The 13,189-nt window shown below is 38.3% G+C and overlaps 1 protein-coding gene across 1 annotated transcript in view; it reads right to left on the bottom strand.

Moving 5' to 3' along the window:
* Positions 1–701: 701 nt before the first annotated feature.
* Positions 702–13,189, bottom strand: part of FBXO4 (F-box protein 4) — a 356,505-nt gene continuing 344,017 nt past the window's right edge. The window contains exon 7 of the mRNA XM_044387060.3: positions 702–5,458. The gene's annotated coding sequence lies outside the window, so the exon portion shown is untranslated. The remainder of the gene's footprint in view (positions 5,459–13,189) is intronic.

Raw genomic sequence — 13,189 nt, 5'->3', positions numbered from 1 at the left:
CCATGGAACCAGTCTGGTCAGGGGAGAAATGGGAAATGAGCGGAACATGCTGGGGTTATGTTTGCTGGGTTCATTTGTCATCAGCTATGAGACAGCACCTGTCAACTCTGTGACACTGATGGAGGCAGAGATAGACACTTCATTTCCAGTACACCTCTCACTTGTTTGTCCAAAGCCTCTGGCTTACAATGTTTCATAAAACCTTGACACTCTTTGCCTTGTTCTGCTCTGTGGAGCCTTATGTGCAGGAGGAACAGAAGATTAACATTGTGGTCAACCATCAAGGATGACTTGGTGGGAAGGCACGTGATTTGTGCTTATATGTTAGGAATTCTTTCTCAAGTATATGGGGTTTTGTTCTTTTTCTTTTTAGAATAGGCCAAGTAAGGAACACATTTTACTAGCTTTTCGGCCAACAAGCAGATGCATACGGTACAAGTGATCCTCTCTTTGGTTCTGGGACATCCAAGAGACGAGCCTAGGGCTCCTAGAGATCAGTCAGCAGCACTAAGGGAACTGAAGAGTCTTGGAAATGAAATTCTGTTGTTTTTGGTTATTACTTGGATTTCCTCTAATTTATGTGAACTTGAATGACTGTGCCACCTGCACTGCTCTCAGCCTCTAGGCTCCTGACTTGGGACATTGAGGCAGAGGTGAGTGGGGAGAAAGCAGGCCATGTGGCACAGAAAAGGGAAGGGGTGGCTATATTCCAAATGTTCTCTGTAGGCTTGTCAATGGCAAGCCTTCAAGCTGTGGTCTAGCCCCCTTCTTCTAAAAGAGGACTTGAGATGGTTTGTGAATAAATATATAAACCAAAAAGATGAATAAAATAAAACAAATGAGAAAATGGGAAAGGAGGGAAAGGGAATAAAACTAAGATAACTGGCAGGGATAGTTAGCCTTTGAAAGTGTATCGTAATATCCTGTTCATTTACCAGAAATCAAAGCCACAATATTGACTCTGAGCTTCTTGGTGGCCATAACAAATAAGAGAAAAACTATAACAAATAAAAAAAATCTTCAAGATGTACAGTGCCCATAGGTGAAAGCCAAGCGTTGTTTAGAAGGGCATATTCCAAAACCAATACATTCAAGAAGTTGTTCCTGGAGGTCATCTTACGTGGATTTGACATAGAGGACTGGATGATGTTTTGGTGACATTGTGTAAGATGAGACTGAGGGACACTCTTTCCCTCTGAAAATTCATGTGGAGATAGCCAAATGGGAAAATGCTGCCAGAAATTAGAGGCAATCTCACACTCACCTTTAACTTCTTTTTAACTCAAAGCCATTGGTAACATTTAATTTTAAGAAACAAAGTGTTTATTTCATAGTAACCACAGAAAGTTCGATTCAAAAGTTATTGTAATTTACCAATATCTTAGATAGGTGAATATTGGTACTTAAAAATTTAATTGCACTCATAGTTCATGAAAATCTTAAAGAGTCTGTGGACCTGTGTGTTCCAGGGTTTAAGCAAAATCCATGCAGATAAACGAAAACCAAAATGAGTAAGATATCCGAGATTTATTTACAATTCCCAGCTTTCTTGGGATTATTTGAAGTGAAAGGTTGACCTAACTACTGCCTCCTCTGGGGGGTTATTAAGTTTACTAGAAATATGTCGATTATTTCATTTCTGCTTATGACTCACAAAAAAGATAATAAACAATTTTAACCACATTTACATACTTTATACATGACGAATGCTGATTTCAAACTGAAAACCGTCAAAACACAACCTAGAGCCTGTTTTTACCCACCTTGAGATCACTATCTGAAAATAAGTTTGCAGAAATAAACAGCCTTAGGGACTTTAAATTATTATAAGTGTCCATAATAGGACTGATAGAATCAGCAGCCCAATATTTGTGGTGTGAAGCAAGGTCATCAAAGTTTCTCTGATAAAATTCCCCATTATTCTCTCATGTGGCTCTACTCCAAATTTATCTTTCTGAGCATGAAATTCCAATTTTAAAATCCTTTCTTTTGGTCAAGGCTTAGTTTGTACAGTGGTCTTGTCAGATTCAAATATTTATTTGAGATGAGCAAGAAATGAATTTACTAGAAGCTATTTATGCATTCACAGGGACGAATTACGTGGTTATACATTTTTTAAAACAAAGTACCTGTTTCATTTATGTTTTTCCCCAAGAATTCCATATTTTGAAGGAGATTGTATGTCAAATATTAAGTTCATTTTTATTAATGTAGCCATACAAATACAAAATTGAGCTGCTGATCACTATAAGATAATATTGAGTTAACATAGTTTCATTCAATGGGGAGGAATTTGGTGTTTTATATTTTCTTTTTTTTTTTAAGATTTTATTTATTTATTCGACAGAGATAGAGACAGCCAGCGAGAGAGGGAACACAAGCAGGGGGAGTGGGAGAGGAAGAAGCAGGCTCATAGCAGAGGAGCCTGATGTGGGGCTCGATCCCAGAACGCTGGTATCACGCCCTGAGCCGAAGGCAGACGCCTAACCACTATGCCACACAGGCGCCCCTGGTGTTTTAAATTTTCTATCTGGCTTTATTGTGGATAGTGACTATACACAGATTTAGATGTAGATATATTATAGTACTATATATGTATACACATATATTCTAGAAACTTGCTTTAATTTTGAAATATAACTCCATGGTAAAAAAAAAACACAAAAAAGGATATGTAATGAAAAATTATTTGCAACATATAAAACAGAAAAAAACTTTGGTTAACATAAAAGGAGATCTTAAAAACTGATTTATTAAAAAAAAAACAGACAACCCAATAGTAAAATTGACCTTTCAAAGATGGTTAAGGAGAGACAATTCACAGAAAAATAAAAATGAAGTATTATAAACATATGAAAAGATGCTCAAATTCATTCACTGCTAAGAAAATGTAAATCAAAATAATAAGATTTTTTAAATCTATCAGATTGGAAGAGATAAAACGTGTTAATAGCATACATTATTAGGATGTGGGGACAAAGACACTCCTGTTAAATGTCAACTGAGAATATAATTAGGTAAAATCTATTTTCAGGACAATTTGGCATATCTATAAAATTTTAAATGCATGTATCCTTTTGGCCAGAGATTCCACTTTTAGAGGTGCATATTTATTGATAAACTCACAAAATTTTGCTAAATTATATGAATGAAAGCAAGTTAAAAATTCTGCATTCTTTGTCTTTTAACTTTTTAAAAATGATATATTGTTTCTCTGCAGAAAAGTTTAATTTTTATGTGGTCATACTTATCCATTTGCTTATTGCAGGCAATTAACTGTCTTATATGGTTAGTTCTTACGAGATAGGAACAAAGTAGCACCACTTTTCGTTGGAGAAAATGGAGGCTCAGAGCATTTACCTAGGCAGAATGAGAGTTGAGATTTGATCTCCATTCTAACTGACTTCAAAGCCTGTGGTATTTTCACCGCATCATACTCAATCTTGGAAAGCTGCAAGATTGAAACCTTGAAGGTAGCTTGGGCACCTCCACCACCGTTTGGATTCCTATCAGTTTGGGGACCACCAGACAGCAAGAAACTCCTCTTAGCGGCTGATGCACAGTTCCACTAGCGGATTCACTTACTTTGCCGCTCAGGTTTCGGTATCTCGAGTATGCATCCAAATCTTGCTCCGCCGCAGAACGTTGGAATAAATGAAATCACATTTCCATATGTGGAAACGTATCTCTGAAGATGCTAATGTTTTCAGAGATTTCCAAATGGGAAACTAACACATCAAAAAGGTCGCGAGAGCAAGCACATGGGGAGAGGGACACCCCCGTATAATAATGGTATTGTATGGTTAATAACATTCGTAAGGGGCAATTTGACAATATATATCAAAATATAAATTCCGCATTTTCTTAGAACCATCAATTCTACTTCCGGGATCATCCTACAGTACATTTACCTAGTGTAAAAACATGTGGACAATGATATTTCTTTCATCCTTAATGTAATAGAGATAATTTGATGACCAAATGTTCCTTCATATGGACCAGTTAAATAAAGAGTTCATGCGATGGAGTGCTTTGCAACTATATAAACTGATATGGGCAGCTGGCAGTGATTAAATAAAAATAGTTGCAGGAAAAAAAGGCTGAAGTATGAACCAAATTCTGTAAAAATGCAGAGCAAACAATCTGGTTACCCCTAGGGGTAGAAACAGGGGAAGGGACAAGTGGGGAAAGGTGAATGTTCACTCTTTATTCCATATTGTTCTGTGTGCTGTGTGAATTTTTTCCCAACGAGTATGTAAAACTTTCACAAATTCACACCTTATTTTGTTTTATTAGATTTTTTTTTTCAATGAGCAAGGACAAGTTCTGTAATTTTTTAAAAGGCAATGACTTTTTTAAAAAGGCAATGATTTTTATAAAGACAAACGTAGTACATTTGCTTTGGTTTAAGAAACAGGTACTGTGGTCACGCTGTGTCGTCCACATATTGGAATAAACCTTTGAAGCAAACTGAAGCTGAGAGCTCGCTTCCATTAGCGGCACAAAGCAATAGATTAGAGAGCCTTTCTTTCAATAAGAATTGTTTACGTTAAAATTTGAAATTGTTATTAAACCAACTTTCTTCAGATGGTCTAATACCCTTGAAGCAAAAATGAATCACAGACAATGATAGTTGTGTTAAAAAATTCCCATAAGGACTCCCTGGGGTTCATAGAGATTCAACCGATTTATATACTTTGAGGAGAGGAAGAGCTCAAGAGGAATAAGGCTGGTCATTATTCCAGTTCCTACTAGAGATCAATTTCTTTTCTTTCTTCTGAGTGCTGGCGCCCTTTCCCATGCTTGGCAGAGTATTTTCTCAGCATAAGTCAGGGAGGAGTTGTGCATTCTTTCTTGTGGAAGAGTTGTCAGAATCCTTGGCACATTTTAGGTGAAGGTTGGATTATGCTATCATGGTAAAAATTTAGCTCAGGAGGTAATCTGTACTTTGTTCATTTATCCAGGCACAGGATTTGCAGAGGAAAAACTCTGTAATTATTGCTCTCTCATGAATTCAAAGAAGACACAATAGCTTTTCTCTTGAATGCTTTGTGTGTGATGTGGTTTGTTATCCTAAAATTTCTACCCCAATGAAAAGGTTTTCGTTGGAAGCTTGAGATGATTTGTTTAAAAATATAAATTCTAGATACGCCAGAAAGGAGGCTGGGCTGGCCAGAAAGCGTGGGGTGGTGCTGGTGTCGTTTATGTTTAGTTGTTATGAATTGATAGGAATACCTCTGGGTGTTGCAACGATAGGCTCAGCAGTAGAGGAAGAAGCAAAGCGTAACTGACTATAGTCTCTTTCTTCTCAGATTCAATCCCCAGTTACTTTTTCCCCCATGGACCAGGAACATAAAACCCACTCTGGCCCCACCACCTTACCTGGTAAAACAGAAGTAGCTCAGAAGTAGAACTCTGTCGGATCTTAAATGCCATAATCATTCCCACATAATGATGACTGTCAAAGAAGGAAGAAGAATCCTTTTTAAGTTTCGTGAGATCAGGAAGAGTCATCAAACTATTGAAATGACGTACAAAATCAGAATTCATGAAATAAGAACTTTGTGCAGCTGAGACTGATCATTTTTGTAGTCTTATTGGTAATAGAGTCAATTATTTGATGGAAAAGCCATTTCAACATAGAACTGCATGAAACTCAGATGAAGGGGATGAAGGAGACCTGAGCTGAGAAAGAGTCAAGAAGGAAATCTGATCTTAAGCAATAGAGGCAACGACCTAAGCCATGCTTCTGAGCTCCAGCGGTTGTCTGTATGTCACTGTATGTAATACTATCTAGAGTCAACTGCATTTCATTGTTTCAGCCGTCCTTAAAGACCCTCTTGTCTCTTTAAGAAGCGCAGTTAGAGAATGCTGTGGGCATTATCTTAGGAAGGCATCTATGGCAGCCTTGATGGCACTCAGATTTCCCTTCCAGAGGACTTTAATGACTGTGCGAGTATGTGTGTGTATGTGGGTGTGTGTGTGTGAGAAAGAGACAGAGCACACAAGAGGCAGGGGAGGGACAGGGGGAGAAGCAGACTCCCCGCTGAGCGGGGAACCTGATGCAGCACTCGATCCCAGAACCCTGAGATCACGACCTGAGCCAAAGGCAGATGCTTACCCTACTGAGCCACCCAGGTGCCCCTCTGGAGAACTTTAGAAGCAGCTACCGGGGTTGGCAGACAGTCTCCAGTGGCCACATCTTTGAATCTGGCATAACGTTCATTCCAAGGCCACACCTTCTCCAGGCTGTTTCCAGCCAGTGACTGGCTACTAAAGCTAGGCCATTTCTGTCCAAAAGCAGCCTCTACCGAAGGGCAGTCTGTGCTTGGGCCTCCCCGTTGACCTGGCTGAGGCATTCTCAGAGCTGTATTCTAGTCTGAGGCTCTTCCCACAGGATCACCCTTCCTTCCTCCTCTCCTTAGACAGGGGCTCCAGCTGCTCATGGTGTGATGCTCTCCTTGCCTATTCTGCTCCCTCTCCCCATGTCTTTCACAGTTGTCTCCTAGAATAAATCCTTCTAACGTCTAATTCGATCTTGGCATCTGCTTCTCAGACACCTTGAAATGATACAGCATTTGAATTAAGTGGACCCCAACTTGCAGTGGAGATGTAAGTTCTCCTATGTACTTTTTTGAAGAACTTTTAAGCGCTGCTGAAGAGCTTGCTCCAACAAGAGTCGTTGCTGTCTGGATGTGTTTTAGATTATTTACAAGCCTTGAGTAAGGGGCCCCTTATACTGAACAATGGAGCTATCGCTGTTTAGAATAGTATATATAAGAGAATCCTCAGGGACTTGGCTTTCTTTCTGACCCAAGTACAATTTGCCTATCAGCCAGAAAGAGTTGTATCAAAGCCAGTTGGCCATAACTGTTTATTGGCATCTCACTGGCAATACTTTGCAAACATACGTTTGATGTTCAGGTTCGGAGTTCTTACATGCTGAAATCTAACAACTGGATCCATCAAATTCTCAAGAATGTGAGTATGGTACTGGATTTTTCTTACATTTGCCTCTGCTTAAAATGATAACCTATTCATTGAGAATGCCAAAATCTGATTTTAATATGATTAGATGCAGTTCCAATTAATTAAAAAAGATAAATCAAGAGGGCCGGTTTACTTAAAAAGTTTAGTTACATATGTATGTATCTATAATACATTTATTGGCCTGCAGATGAGTTCATGGCATCATCCACTTTTTACCTTCCATAGACCTCCTTCAAAGTGGCTTGGTTTTATATAGAAAGTGCCCCCGGGTTCAATATTATACCCTGTGCAACTAATGAGATTCACAAATATAATTTAAACAGCCTGAAATATTTCTTGATAAAACTCTATTCAAATTTAATTTTTAAGCTATTAAGAACAGATTTTATTCACTATGTTTTACAGTACCATCAGGAATTTTAGCATAATGAATTTATATATTTCCTGGGCTATTTTATTATTTTCTGTGTGTGATGACCTATTACACTGATTATCTCACATAATTCACATTATGACCATAGGCTATTTATTATCTCCAACTTAAGACACAGAAGCTGGGTTTTAGAGAGGTTGAAAGACTTACTCAAGGTTACATAGCCAGCTATCAGTTTAGTAAGGATTTGAATATGGCTTACTCTGACCCCAAGCCTATGCTTTTACATACACATGGTACTTCATTCCTAAAGGTCCTACCCAGTAAAAAACAGGGGCCATGCTACACCTTAGTAAAACATTGCTTAAGTCTCTTAACTTCTCTAGCAGAGTTTATAAAACAGTTTATAAAACAAGAAGGTTGGGTTGGCCTCAAGCCCTAGACCCTCTCTAGGGGTCCCTTCTGTTCTAACATTCCTTTACTCTAGAGCTAATCTGGATAAGTTCCTACCAAAACATACTCTGAAAGAAAAATTATATACAGTGTAAGGCACAAGCCTCTGCACATGCTGATCGGCTGTGCCGAGTCTTCTGAAATGTTCTCAAGTTTTATTCCTCCCTCTACCTTAAAATAGAGTATATATGGCAAGAAAAGAAAAATGTTTATAGCTTTGATGGATGAGTGTCCTGTGCTCCAGTTGGGGAACATGATTAAGTTAAAAGCCGTGAATAAATCTCAAAACCAAGACATCATAATTTAAGATGAATGAATAGCAGTAAACTATATTTAAATCTGCAAGTGAATTCACCCAAAGATTTAAAAAGGCCATATATCCTACAAAATTTACATGAGTGTTCCTTATTGTAAATTCTAGTTGAAGCAATAGCATTTGGGTGATATGTGCATTTCCTTACCTGCACTCATCCTGAAGTTTCTAGCCTGATAATGCTAGTAAGTTATAATATCTGAGGTAAAGGCCATTTGGATCTAGAAACGGCCACTTCAAAGCTCTTCAACAATCAGTGAGTGATCCAAATGGAAAGTCTCCTATAGGCAGTATGATATAAATTGTCCACCTGGAAGGACTGGCATCTCAAATTTATCTTGTGCTTGAAAAGACATAATTTCCATATAAAATATAGTCAATTTCATGTTTGTATTAGCAAATTGATGCCATATGGGCAGACGATTATTGTATAGGCCAGGTGGCACTGTGACACAATCATGTAATTTACTCCTCAGAGCTCTCTTCAGTTTCATTCATTTATTCCCATTGTTGTATACTGCTGGAAGCCTACTATGAATTTCCTGCCATTTTGGACTGTAATAGATGGCTGTTGAATAACCTGCTCATCCTCCACTTGCTATTATCAGACAAGCAATAGGAGTACTGAAGAGTGAAGTCAATATTTAATTCGGCAAAGCACTGACAGTCCTAAAAAATACTGAGCCCAGGATTTACTTTATAAAATTACTCTTTTCATGCCTTCTCTCTCCGCTATTTTTTTTTTATCATCCTCTTCAAGTTAAAGCCAAAACTTTTGCCCAACGGACCTGCCATCGCATTTTTATTATTTGTTTAAAAATCAAATTGTGCACTTTATTGAAAACATATTGAGTGATCAAAATGAAATTAGTTTGTAAAGCTCAGTCTTCCTTTCCTATTTTTTTTTCACAGTAGCAGCTGGAAGAGAAGCTTTCATGTTCTTCAGGAACACACAGAAATTGCTCCTTCTTTTTTTGGATACATTAAAACAGACCTGAAAATGTAATTTCCTTTTCTTTTCCCCATGAGGGGAGATAACCCAGATTTTAATATGGCAAATGTGCCTGTAAAACAAAATGGAGCCATCTCAGTTTATGTGGATAGTCTCCTTTTGATACACTGTTACCAAAATGAAGCAGAGAAACATACATTTTTCTTCCTAGTTGAAAGAATTAACAAAAGGAAATGGAAGAAACAAGCTAAAAATATTTATTTTTCTCCCTTGCCAGAAACACACATACCCACCCCTCGCCTGGAGGTGCCACACAGCTGATATAGCTCTTGTTAAACAGCAACTAATAGCAAAATGTCAAGAGTCTAAAAGGAAATTGGTTTATAGTTCTCAACCCCAAAGTGCAATGTTGTAATGAAAGTAAAATACAGCAAACATGTAACTCAATGTCTTGATGTTAAGTCATGGAAGATAACTGTCAGAATTTGGGTTTTGTGAGAGCAATGAGTTCAGGCATGCCCATATTTTTCTCGGTGAATAATGCTTAAGGTTTTAGCTGCTTAATTTTCTGACTAATACTGCGATCCTCCCAGTCTGAGCCCATTTAGAATGACTTACCCATCATATAAAAGACATATAATTTCAGATGACTATTTCATATTCATTAATCTCCCCTTAAACCTGCCACGCCTCTTCTTCACCCTCATTTTTGGCTGGTGACATTGTTCCTTAGTTCACAAAGAAAATTGAAATCATCAGAGGAGAGATTCCATAGACCTGCTCTCCACCACCACTACCACTGCATTTAGCCACCTTCCAGCACCTGTTCACATACATCTTGTTGTGATGGGTCCATTTTTTTCACTCTTACTAAATCCAGTCTTCTTTCTTGTGCACAAATTTCCAGGTCATCTCACTCAGATCATTTCTGTCTCCCTTCTCTCCTACTATGAACTTTTATTTTCTCCTGAATCATTCCTATAAGTAGACAGACATATTTTCATAATCTTTATATTAAGAAGAAAAACTGGGGGTGCCTGGGTGACTCAGTCAGTTAAACATCTGACTCTTGATTTCGGCTCAGGTCACAATCTCAGGGTCGTGAGATTACGCCCCACGTTGGGGTCCATACTGAGCAAGGAGCCTGCTTAAGATTCTCTCTCTCCCTCTGCCTTTGCCCCCCCCCCCAAAAAAAAGGAAAAGAAGAAGAAAAACTGTTCTTGATCCCATTTCCCCTCCCAGCTAGCACTCAATTGTTTTTATCTGCCTTTGACAACAAAACTCCTTGAGTTACTTACACTCACTGTTTCCAATTCTTCTTCTCAACCTGCTTTTAATTTCACTCCACTCAGTCATTTCCTCCACCACTTCATTAATACTGGCTTTGCCTAGGTGATCAGTGAATTTCCCATTGCTAAATTCAGTGGTCAATTCTTATTCTTCATCTTACTTAACCTATCAGCAGTGTTTGAGATAACTGAGAGGTCTCAACTCCTAGATATTGCTTCTTAATAGGCAAGCAGAGACACAGATGGTTTTGGAGACTCATTTGTTCTTCCTTTCCCATAGGTTAGTGAGGTGCTCAACAGAAGAACTGGCAGGTACCAGCTGCTAAGTTCCAGAGTGGACTTTCTAGGAAAGTCACTTTCTCAAGAAGGAAGCTTTCATCATTATATAGTAATCTAGACATCGCTGCTCATTCTTCTACATACACAGCACATTAGAATGATGGTGTCTTTCTCCTGGAGTCCTGTCTGTGGAGATGAAAGCTCAGGGGACCCCTGTGTGCTTTGGTACTTCTTGGTTAGTGAGATTTTGCCCACTAAAACCTATTCTGAACGTAACACGGTGCTCACAGGTAGTGCATGCATGAGACTCTTTAGCTGTTAACCGGGAATTCTTCACTCAAATATTTTCTTTCCTTCCACAGTGGCCATTTTCTTAACGATTTTATCAAGTCTCAGGACTTCTGTTGCTAGGCTAGACCTCTCTATTGACCATGAGACAGCAAAAGTGAGGATATTGGGGTGCTGATAATGTTCAAAACCTAGATATGGGCATGCCAGAATTTACTGGATTGTCCATTGATTATCTGTTCGCATTTCTGTATTTATGTTCTCTTTCAATAAAAACGTATCCAAAAAAGTCATGTTGGAGGTTTTTATCTTATCTCCAAAATGGAAGTAATAATACTTCATAGAAATGCTATGATTATCAAAAGAGGCAACAGATGTGCAAGATACTGTCAGTTTGTAAGGTGGTCAATACCTTTCATTTTACTCCATCTCTACTTCTCATCTTTCTTCCTCAGGCATTTAAAGAACTAGTGGGTCCTATGGAGGCTACTTTTGTTACAGGCTGGAACTCTGACCAACCAGGTATCTTGAGGTCAAAGGAATATTGATTGTAAGAAGAAGGTGATAAAGTATGTGTCAGATTAAAAGGAAAAAGTTGTGTGTGTGTGTGTGTGTGTGTGTGTGTGTGTGTGTGTGTCTTTGTGTCTAGTTTAAAAAGAATGAGATCAATCAATCTGCTCATTTGGAGCTACTGAGTAAAAAGTGAAGTGCTGAATAGTGTGTAGAGTATATCACCACACCATACTCTGTGTGTGTGTGTGTGTGCACATGCATGCATATGTGCATGTGAACACACAAACACACACAGATCCTTATATGTCTGCATATGCACAGAAAGTTAACCAAGATGCTAATCGCTTCTGTGAACAAAAGTAAGGGACAGGATTCCCTGACACCATGCAGCTACTATATTATCTCTGGACTGCCTACTCTAGACATTTCACTAGTAAAAAAAATAAAACTCTATCTTGTTTAAGCCATTGTTATTGTAAGATATCTGTCATAGATGGTTGAACCTAATACCATCTGCCACAATTCTATTTCATACTGATTAACTTTTTTCACTCTGAGTAGGTATTTTTTGAAAATAGTAATAGAAATGAAAAATTGCCTTTTGAATCTATGCTGAGAAACTGAAAGTAGATTGACAGAAACTAAGAAATCTAGGAAAATATGTGGGACTTATGTTATATATGTGAAAGGGTCAAGGGAGATGATTTAGGTGAAATTAGCACATAGGTAAATTTTGCCCTTGGTGTCCTATCAACTGCTTTCATCTACACTTTCTCTCCTGTAATCTCTAGTCTTTCCCTGCCCCTAATCATTATTATACCCAACCCCATCTTTCCATGTTTCATTCTGGTTCTTAATTTTTTAAGATTTTATTTTTAAGTAATCTCTACACCCAATGTGGTGCTCTCAAACTCAAAACCCCGAGATCAAGAGTCATATGCTCCATTGACTGAGCCAGCCAGGTGGCCCTCATTCTTGATTTTTGTTGACCTCCACAAATGTCCTCTTAAGAATTAATAATTAGGCGGGGCGCCTGGGTGGCACAGCGGTTAAGCGTCTGCCTTCGGCTCAGGGCGTGATCCCGGCGTTACGGGATCGAGCCCCACATCAGGCTCCTCCACTAGGAGCCTGCTTCTTCCTCTCCCACTCCCCCTGCTTGTGTTCCCTCTCTTGCTGGCTGTCTCTATCTCTGTCAAATAAATAAATAAAATCTTAAAAAAAAAAGAATTAATAATTAATTAGCAAGAGTGTTAAAAGTGAACTATTAACATTGGTTATCTGTTGGGATTGTACAGAGGTGGATCTATATGGAATGAGGTACTGTGGTGTAGCAGGAAGAAGCTTCCATTATTCTTGCCTCTTCTCTTTGATATGCTTGATATTACACATTCTAAGCTTCAAGGCACTGTTTTTTAATCAGTGGTATATGCTCGATTAATGGATGTGCGATCAGTTTAAGAGGGCCATGACTAGACTAAAAATGGAAAACCAAATAAAATAACAATAAAATAAAATAACATCTATTTGTAATAGATTAAAACTGGAAACAATCCAAATGCATATCATCATGTTAATGGATAAACAGATTGTGGTATATCCATATAACGGAATCCTACTAAATAAAAAAAAAATGAACTGTTGACATTGGGGTGCATGTGTCCCTTTGAATCACTATGTTTGTATCTTTTGGATAAATACCTAGTAGTGCAATTGCTGGGTCATAGGGTAGGTCTATTTTA

Source organism: Ursus arctos, unplaced genomic scaffold, assembly GCF_023065955.2.
Source record: "Ursus arctos isolate Adak ecotype North America unplaced genomic scaffold, UrsArc2.0 scaffold_15, whole genome shotgun sequence".
Lineage (NCBI taxonomy): Eukaryota > Metazoa > Chordata > Mammalia > Carnivora > Ursidae > Ursus > Ursus arctos.
Note: the sequence above shows the minus strand (reverse complement) of the source record. Positions and strands in the feature narration are given on the sequence as shown.